This window comes from Entelurus aequoreus, linkage group LG14 (genome assembly GCF_033978785.1).
Source record: "Entelurus aequoreus isolate RoL-2023_Sb linkage group LG14, RoL_Eaeq_v1.1, whole genome shotgun sequence".
In the NCBI taxonomy this organism is placed as follows: Eukaryota; Metazoa; Chordata; class Actinopteri; order Syngnathiformes; family Syngnathidae; genus Entelurus; species Entelurus aequoreus.
In genome coordinates, this window is record NC_084744.1 from 63791424 (window position 1) to 63800706 (window position 9283).

Below are 9283 nucleotides of genomic sequence, written 5' to 3' on the forward strand. Positions count from 1 at the left end.
TCACAATGTTGCCCATTTTTGTGTTGTCCTTGTAAAATAGTGACATTTTTTGAGTAAAATGATGACTTTTGTCATAATTTTGCCAAGTAAAATTCCAATTATTATTAAAATATTGCCAACATTTGAAAGTTTTCTTACAAAATTGTGACTTTTGTCGAGTAAATTTACGACTCTTTTCATAAAATTGCCAAAATGTTAAGCTTTTCTTGTAAAACTGCGACTGTTATTGAGTAAAATTCCAACTTTTATCATAATATTGCACAAATGTTCAGTTTTTCTAGTAAAATTCTGACTTGCATCGAGTAAAATGAGGACTTTTATTATAACTGCCAAAATTCTACGTTTTTCTTGTGAAATTGTGACCTTTTTCTTGTGAAATTCCAACCAGCTCCCCCTCGGGTCAACATATGAAATAACAAGTGTGTGTAAGAAATTGAAATGCGCCCCGTTAGGCCAAAATAAATAAAATAAAAAAATGTATATAGAGACATACTGTAACAACTTGAAGTAAATAATGAAGATTAAAAACCAATTACACACAAACAATTAACTAAAAGCAGTCTTTTTTTTCACAATGTGTCAACTTTTTTCTTATAAAATCGGGAACAATTTCTCATATTCTTTCTGTTTCTGTAATATTGCAATATTTTCTTGTGAAGTTATTACTTTTTTATGTAGAATTATTACTTTTTTACTGAAAAATGGTGACATTTGTCATATAAAATTCTGACTTTCATCACAATGTTGCCCATTTTTGTGTTGTTCTTGTAAAATAGTGACATTTTTTGAGTAAAATTATGACTTTTGTCATCATTTTGCCAAGTAAAATTCCAATTATTATTAAAATATTGCCAACATTTGAAAGTTTTCTTACAAAATTGTGACTTTTGTCGAGTAAATTTACGACTCTTTTCATAAAATTGCCAAAATGTTAAGCTTTTCTTGTAAAACTGCGACTGTTATTGAGTAAAATTCCAACTTTTATCATAATATTGCACAAATGTTCCGTTTTTCTAGTAAAATTCTGACTTGCATCGAGTAAAATGAGGACTTTTATTATAACTGCCAAAATTCTACGTTTTTCTTGTGAAATTGTGACCTTTTTCTTGTGAAATTCCAACCAGCTCCCCCTCGGGTCAACATATGAAATAACAAGTGTGTGTAAGAAATTGAAATGCGCCCCGTTAGGCCAAAATAAATAAAATAAAACATTTTATATAGAGACATACTGTAACAACTTGAAGTAAATAATGAAGATTAAAAACCAATTACACACAAACAATTAACTAAAAGCAGTCTTTTTTTTCACAATGTGTCAACTTTTTTCTTATAAAATCAGGAACAATTTCTCATATTCTTTCTGTTTCTGTAATATTGCAATATTTTCTTGTGAAGTTATTACTTTTTTATGTAGAATTATTACTTTTTTACTGAAAAATGGTGACATTTGTCATATAAAATTCTGACTTTCATCACAATGTTGCCCATTTTTGTGTTGTCCTTGTAAAATAGTGACATTTTTTGAGTAAAATGATGACTTTTGTCATCATTTTGCCAAGTAAAATTCCAATTATTATTAAAATATTGCCAACATTTGAAAGTTTTCTTACAAAATTGTGACTTTTGTCGAGTAAATTTACGACTCTTTTCATAAAATTGCCAAAATGTTAAGCTTTTCTTGTAAAACTGCGACTGTTATTGAGTAAAATTCCAACTTTTATCATAATATTGCACAAATGTTCAGTTTTTCTAGTAAAATTCTGACTTGCATCGAGTAAAATGAGGACTTTTATTATAACTGCCAAAATTCTACGTTTTTCTTGTGAAATTGTGACCTTTTTCTTGTGAAATTCCAACCAGCTCCCCCTCTGGTCAACATATGAAATAACAAGTGTGTGTAAGAAATTGAAATGCGCCCCGTTAGGCCAAAATAAATAAAATAAAAAAATTTATATAGAGACATACTGTAACAACTTGAAGTAAATAATGAAGATTAAAAACCAATTACACACAAACAATTAACTAAAAGCAGTCTTTTTTTTCACAATGTGTCAACTTTTTTCTTATAAAATCGGGAACAATTTCTCATATTCTTTCTGTTTCTGTAATATTGCAATATTTTCTTGTGAAGTTATTACTTTTTTATGTAGAATTATTACTTTTTTACTGAAAAATGGTGACATTTGTCATATAAAATTCTGACTTTCATCACAATGTTGCCCATTTTTGTGTTGTTCTTGTAAAATAATGACATTTTTTGAGTAAAATTATGACTTTTGTCATCATTTTGCCAAGTAAAATTCCAATTATTATTAAAATATTGCCAACATTTGAAAGTTTTCTTACAAAATTGTGACTTTTGTCGAGTAAATTTACGACTCTTTTCATAAAATTGCCAAAATGTTAAGCTTTTCTTGTAAAACTGCGACTGTTATTGAGTAAAATTCCAACTTTTATCATAATATTGCACAAATGTTCAGTTTTTCTTGTCAAATTCTGACTTGTATCAAGTAAAATGAGGACTTTTATTATAACACTGCCAAAATTCTAAGTTTTTCTTGTGAAATTGTGACCTTTTTCTGGTGAAATTCCAACTCATTTCTCACAACAAGCTTTTTTTATATGTGCATAGTATGTATATATTATTAATGTTGTAAATACACTTCTTTATATATCTAGAAAGGCTGGTCCTAAAGAGGGAGGCTTTTTTCTCACGTCTCCTGAAGGTACGAAATACATGAATGTGTGTGTGTGTGTGTGTGTGTGTGTGTGTGTGTGAGTGTGTGTGTGTGTGTGTGTGTGTGTGTGAAGGACATCTCCCGGACTGGACTTCCACTTTTTGACAGAAAGCAATTTTGCAGCCTCTGAGATCGCGGCGGCGTTTCGTTTAAAAGTAACCGCAACGCTGGGAAGTCGGCCTTGCTGTCGCCTTTCAGAGCCTCCACAAGCAGCTCCTACATTTCCTCATCCTTTAAAGTAGCACTAGGTTGAGGAAAAAAAACACTTTATATGCGTATTTGTGTTACGTTGTGTCCACGAAGCCGTATTTACATTCCGCAAAGTGCGCGAACATCACAAAATGCCACAAAGACGGCTCAGAATATCTTCGGTAATTTCCGTAGATTCTACGCTTTTGACCACATTATTAGGTCAGTCATACTGGTGAATACGCAAAAAAATGTGAAAGAGATGCGCTGTTTATCATTCGCAATCCTTATGTAAGACATGAAAACACATGCTTGGCTTTTTTCTACGCATTCTAAATCGTAAATAAGTCGCTAACAATTGAGTCAACAGATCTCATTGTACTCTCTAAAAACATCCAGACACACCCCTCGTGGATTAGTCACACTACATTATCTTGTTTAGTTGATATTATTATTGTTTGATTATTATATATATATATATATTGTTTATATATATAATAAACCATAGAGCTATACTGCCCCCTTGTGTCTGTGCCGTCAACTCCCTCCAATCATAACAGGCTGGTCCACTTCCACGTCCCCCGAAGTGGCGGAAAAAAACAAACCCCTGTCAGAATAATTGTATCTACGTTATCACAAAACTTTGTGTTGCCATGAGTTGCCGGCGAGAAGACAAAAGCTGTCTTTGATCCTAGCCAAGAAGAAGGCTTGTAAAACTCCACTGTGTAGGACGGGAAGCAACATGAAGGTGTCGTGTTTCTTTGATGTATTGTAATCCACAGAACAATTTCGTCTTGACCCGAGAGCTACGAAGCGGAGAGGAAGCGGTACCTGACTCCCCTCCAGACGACCTTTTCTTTGAACTGTTTTAATCAAAGGCGACGGCTGTTTATGACCCCCCTCCCTTAGAAACAGCTGTTGCCATGTAATCAGGTAAAGTCCAAATAAAAGAGGAGGCGTACAATCTTTCGTCAGAGCGTGGTGAGACTGTGCAAAGAGTGCAGTCCAGACGTCTCTCCTCAATTGAGCCAAATTTAATTCTGTCTCTGTTTGATTCCTTGCTCCTTGTCTTGTTTAATAGATGTCATCGGTGTTTGAACCTGACACCCCCAATAGACGCTAGTCGTGGCAACTTGGTTCAAACCCTTCGTGAGGATTGCGATTGAATCTTCATCTAAACCAGGGGTGTCAAACGTACGGCCCGAGGGCCGCATCAGGCCCACGAACAAGATTTAGAGTTTCCTAAGTATGAAAATTAACCTGAAATTTTTTGAATGAAAGAAACTGCTGTTCTAAAATGTGTCCACTAGATGTCAAAATAGCAATTATTGTATCTTTTTTAGACGATGCTACGTATGTACAAAATAAACAACATTTTTATGTGGAAAATAATCAAACTACATGAATAACGTCCTGTAATTTGATGGAATTTATATTGAAAATGAACACCAATGAGTTGATTCTGAAAATATAAATAACGACTAATAAAGATTGAACATGGAAGTGTAAAAAAAAAAAAAAACCCCAACCACGTTAGGATTTGTACATTTTGTTCTATTTTTAAACCAAAAAAAAACCACAATCTGAAGTTGTCTTTATTTTTAAGTTAACGCGCCGTGATTTTACCAGTCCGGCCCACTTGGAAGTGGATCTTTCTCCATGTGGCCCCCGGTCTAAAATGAGTTTGACACGCCTGGTGGAAATATTACAGGGAGTGTTTGTTTTATTACGGTTAGCTTGCATGTTTAGCACCTAGCAATGCTGCTAATGAAGCTACATCGGTTTAGCACTCGGCTCCTGAAACTTGTTCCTCGTCCTCTTTGTGTTCGGGCTCAAAAACATAAGGTTCTGGATCATAGTTTTTCCAACAAAAGTAACCGTCGGCAGCGCCCGCAAAGTCTGCTTGATTAGCATTGTTGTTGATGGGGAAGGGATCTGTGGTCCCTCCTCTACATCACGCGACCCTGTGATTATCTCTCAAAATCAGGTGTCCTAATCACTTGGCCAGGTGTATAAAATCAAGCACTTAGGCATGGGGACTGTTTCTAGAAACATTTGTGGAAGAATGGGCCGCTTTCAGTGATTTCCAGCGTGGAACTATCATAGGATGCCACCTGTGCAACAAATCCTGACAGAGAGGGGTCCAGCGGAGGAATTAATGGTGTGGGGTTGTTTTTCCCAGGACTTGGGCTTGTGGCCCCTTAGTTCCAGTGAAAGGAACTTTTAGGAACAACAGCAACTCAGCCACAAAGTGGTAGGCCACGTAAACTGACAGAGAGGGGTCCAGCGGAGGAATTAATGGTGTGGGGTTGTTTTTCCCAGGAGTTAAGCTTGTGGCCCCTTAGTTCCAGTGAAAGGAACTTTGAGTGGGGGGGTGGCCTGCGGACCTGCAGCGAAGCGGGGTGTGCCAGGACCGGCTTCGAGATCAGCGACAGGTGCGTAGGTGACCCAGCTGGGAGCGTTTGTCTGATCACCTGTCGCTCTGTTAAAGGCAGCAGTCGGGAAGGAGAAGGGAGAGTTGTTGATTGGTGAAGCACGAGCACGGACGAGAGCGAGAGCAAGACAGACGACACTCTGGAGAGAAACCAGTCGTGTGCTCGAGTGAGAGAAAAGCACCCCGAAATACTTTGCACTTTTATTGTGAAATAAATCAGTGTTGTCAACCTGGAAGAGCCTGGCGTGTCAGTAATTGGTGGTCCGAAGAACCCGGAGGGGCATGAGCTCCACAGTTCTGTACTGTGCAATCTACGAATACAAGATTAAATCAATCAAAAATAAGAGACATGGATGACAGAGTCTGGTGTGGATGAACTTGACTGGCCTGCTCAGAGTCCTGACCTGGACACCTTTGGGATGAATTAGAGGGGAGACTGAGAGCCAGGCCTTTACTGAAATGTTTTTTTTTAATTTAAACGGGAATAGCAGATCCATTCTATGTGTCATACTTGATCATTTCGCGATATTGCCGTATTTTTGCCGAAAGGATTTAGTAGAGAAAATCGACGATAAAGTTCGCAACTTTTGCTCGCTGATAAAAAAAAAAGCCTTGCCTGTAGCGGAAGTAGCGTGACGTCACAGGAGCTAGTATTCCTCACAATTCCCCGTTGTTTACAATGGAGCGAGAGAGATTCGGACCGAGAAAGTGACGATTACCCCATTAATTTGAGCGAGGATGAAAGATTCGTGGATGAGGAACGTTAGAGTGAAGGACTATTTTCAACCACCTGGGATACTATATCCTCTTGAAAATGAGAGTCGAGAACGCGAAATGGACATTCAGTGCCTTTTATCTCCACGACAATACATCGGCGAAATGCTTTAGCTACGAGCTAACGTGATAGCATCGTGCTTTAACTGCATATAGAAACAAAAGAAATAAACCCCTGACTGGAAGGATAGATAGAAAATCAACAATACTATTAAACCGTGGACATGTAAATACACGGTTAATGCTTTCCAGGCTGGCGAAGGTTAACAATGCTGTTGCTAACGACGCCATTGAAGCTAACTTAGCAACCGGACTGCACAGAGCTATGCTAAAAACATTAGCTCTCCACCTACGCCAGCCAGCCCTCATTTGCTCATCAACACCCGTGCTCACCTGCGTTCCAGCGATCGGCAGAAGGACGAAGGACTTCACCCGATGCGTTTGGCGGCCCGGAGACGTAGGAAGTCAAGGTGGGGTCGGCGGCTAGCGCGGCTAGCGCTCCAACAAAGTCCTCCTGGTTGTGTTGCTGTAGTCCGCTGCTAATACACTGATCCCACCTACAACTGTCTTCTTTGCAGTCTTCATTGTTCATTAAACAAATTGCAAAAGATGTCCAGAATACTGTGGAATTATGAAATGAAAACAGAGCTTTTTGTATAGGATTCTACGGGGTACCATAACTTCCGTTACTCGGACTTCGTCACGCGCATACGTCATCATACCGCGATGTTTCAGCCGGATATTTCCCGGGAATTTTAAAATGTCACTTTATAAGTTAACCCGGCCGTATCGGCATGTGTTGCAATGTTAAGATTTCATCATTGATATATAAACTATCAGACTGCGTGGTCGCTAGTAGTGGCTTTCAGTAGGCCTTTAAACTTGTTTTTCCACTCTCCTGCTACTTTGACAGACATGACTCGGTGCATTCCCACTCCCTTTAATTGGCGGTCAGCGTTATTGTTATTCATGTGGTCAGACGTGGGCCAGAGATGAGGCAGTGCTTTGTGCCATCCTTTATCCGGCTGTCAGGCCGTCATTAATCAGGCCGTGCAAAAGATAAAGTGCGACAAAAAGCCCAGCGACTTTTGTTTAAACCCCGACCATTAAAGACCAGCTGCTAGTTTGCAGAAGCTCAGAAAGTCCAGCGTTTCGGACTAATTCCATTGCCCGACAGTTTATTATGGGTGTACTGAAAATGTGCTGGGTCAAAAGTATACATACAGCAATATTAATATTTGCTTACATGTCCCTTGGCAAGTTGACCTGTAATAAGACGCTTTTGGTAGCCATCCACAAGCTTCTGCTTGAATTTTTGACCACAAAATCGGTGCAGTTCAGCTAAATGTGTTGGTTTTCCTGACATGGACTTGTTTCTTCAGCATTGTCCACACGTTTAAGTCAGGACTTTGGGAAGGCCATTCTAAAACCTTCATTCTAGCCTGATTTAGCCATTCCTTTACCACTTTTGACGTGTGTTTGGGGTCATTGTCCTGTTGGAACACCCGACTGTGCCCCAGACCCATTTCTACGGACTGATTATTTTAGGTTGTCATGAAGAATTTGGAGGTAATTCTCCTTTTTTCATTGTCCCATTTAAAGCAGCAGTTCCAGTGTGGGAATTTTTCCAGTTCAACAAACAACTTTGTGTTTTTTGTCCTGATTAGGAGGAATTATTTGACAGTTGAAGTGGGTTGAAAAGTAGTCTACAGAAAAAAAGGGTGGAAATAGGGCTTTGCAAAATCTGGAATTCTGGGAAATCCTGGAATTGGTTTTTGAATTTGGAAAAATGATAGTTTGAATGTCCAGGATGGTGGAATGTGTTGAAGGTGCAATGGTTGGAATGGGTTGGAAAATGTGGAAATGGTGCAACTTGGAAAAATGTCCCATTCATTTTGAATGGGTAAAAATGTCCCAGAAAACTGGGAATTCTCTGAAATCCGGGAATTTTTTTTTAAATTGTTGAAGGAGACCACACAATTTTTACTAATGTTGAATATTTTGGAGTTGGAACGGTTGGAATTGGATGAAAAATTGTGGAACTTTGAAAAATGTCTCATTGATTTCAATGGGAATTTTATGAAAATGTGGGAATTTTGGGAACTTTGAAAAATGATAGTTTGAATGTTTAGGATGGGAGAATGTTTTGAAGGTGGAATTGGTTGAAAAATGTGGAAATTGTGCAACTTGGAAAAATGTCCCATTCATTTTAAATGGGGAAAATGTCCCTGAAAACTGGGAAATCTTGGAAATCCAGGATTTTTTTTTTAAATTGTTGAAGGAGAGCACACAATTTTGAAAATGTTGAATATTTTGGAGTTGGAACGGTTTGAATCGGATGAAAAATTGTGGAACTTTGAAAAATGTCCCATTGATATCAATGGTGATTTTATGAAAATGTGGGAATTTTGGGAAAAGCGGGATTTTTTTTTGTTGAAATTGTTAAAAGACTTGAATTTGGAGGTAATTCTCCTTTTTTTTCATTGTCCCATTTACTCTCTGTAAAGCACCAAAAATGTAAAACAGAAGTAGATAAACAACCCAATAATATCAACCTCAAATTACTCCTTTCAACTCTCAAAAAGCAATGCAATAAATTAAGAAATAAGTCAACCAACCTGACTAAATCCTTAAAAAAAAATTACATTAACGACAAAATAGAGGAAAACACGAATAAGCCACGTGAGCTCTGGAAAATTCTCAACAACCAGCTTCCTGGTTGCAGCCAGAAACTTAAAACAAGACTCACCAACATCAGCATCAAGGAGGGTGACTCCCTCATTACAGACAAAATGGAGGTAGCTAGCAGACTTAACGCCTTTTTCACCAGCATAGCTGCAACTCTTGTCAACAAGCTGTCCCACCACTCTGGTCGCTTTGGTGTAGAACACATTAAAGCCTTCTACAGAAAGCTAGGAGTATCCAACAATGATTTCAAATTAGAAATGGTCACAGCTGATGAGGTGTTTAAAAAATTGAGCGCGCTCCACCCTAACAAGGCCACCGGCCTTGATAATATTCCCTCCAGATTCCTCAGGGACTCTGCCTCCATCATTGCCCCGATCATCACGCACATAATAAACCTCTCAATTACACAAGGCCAAGTACCAAAAGATTTTAAGATAGCAAGAGTAACTCCCCTCTTTAA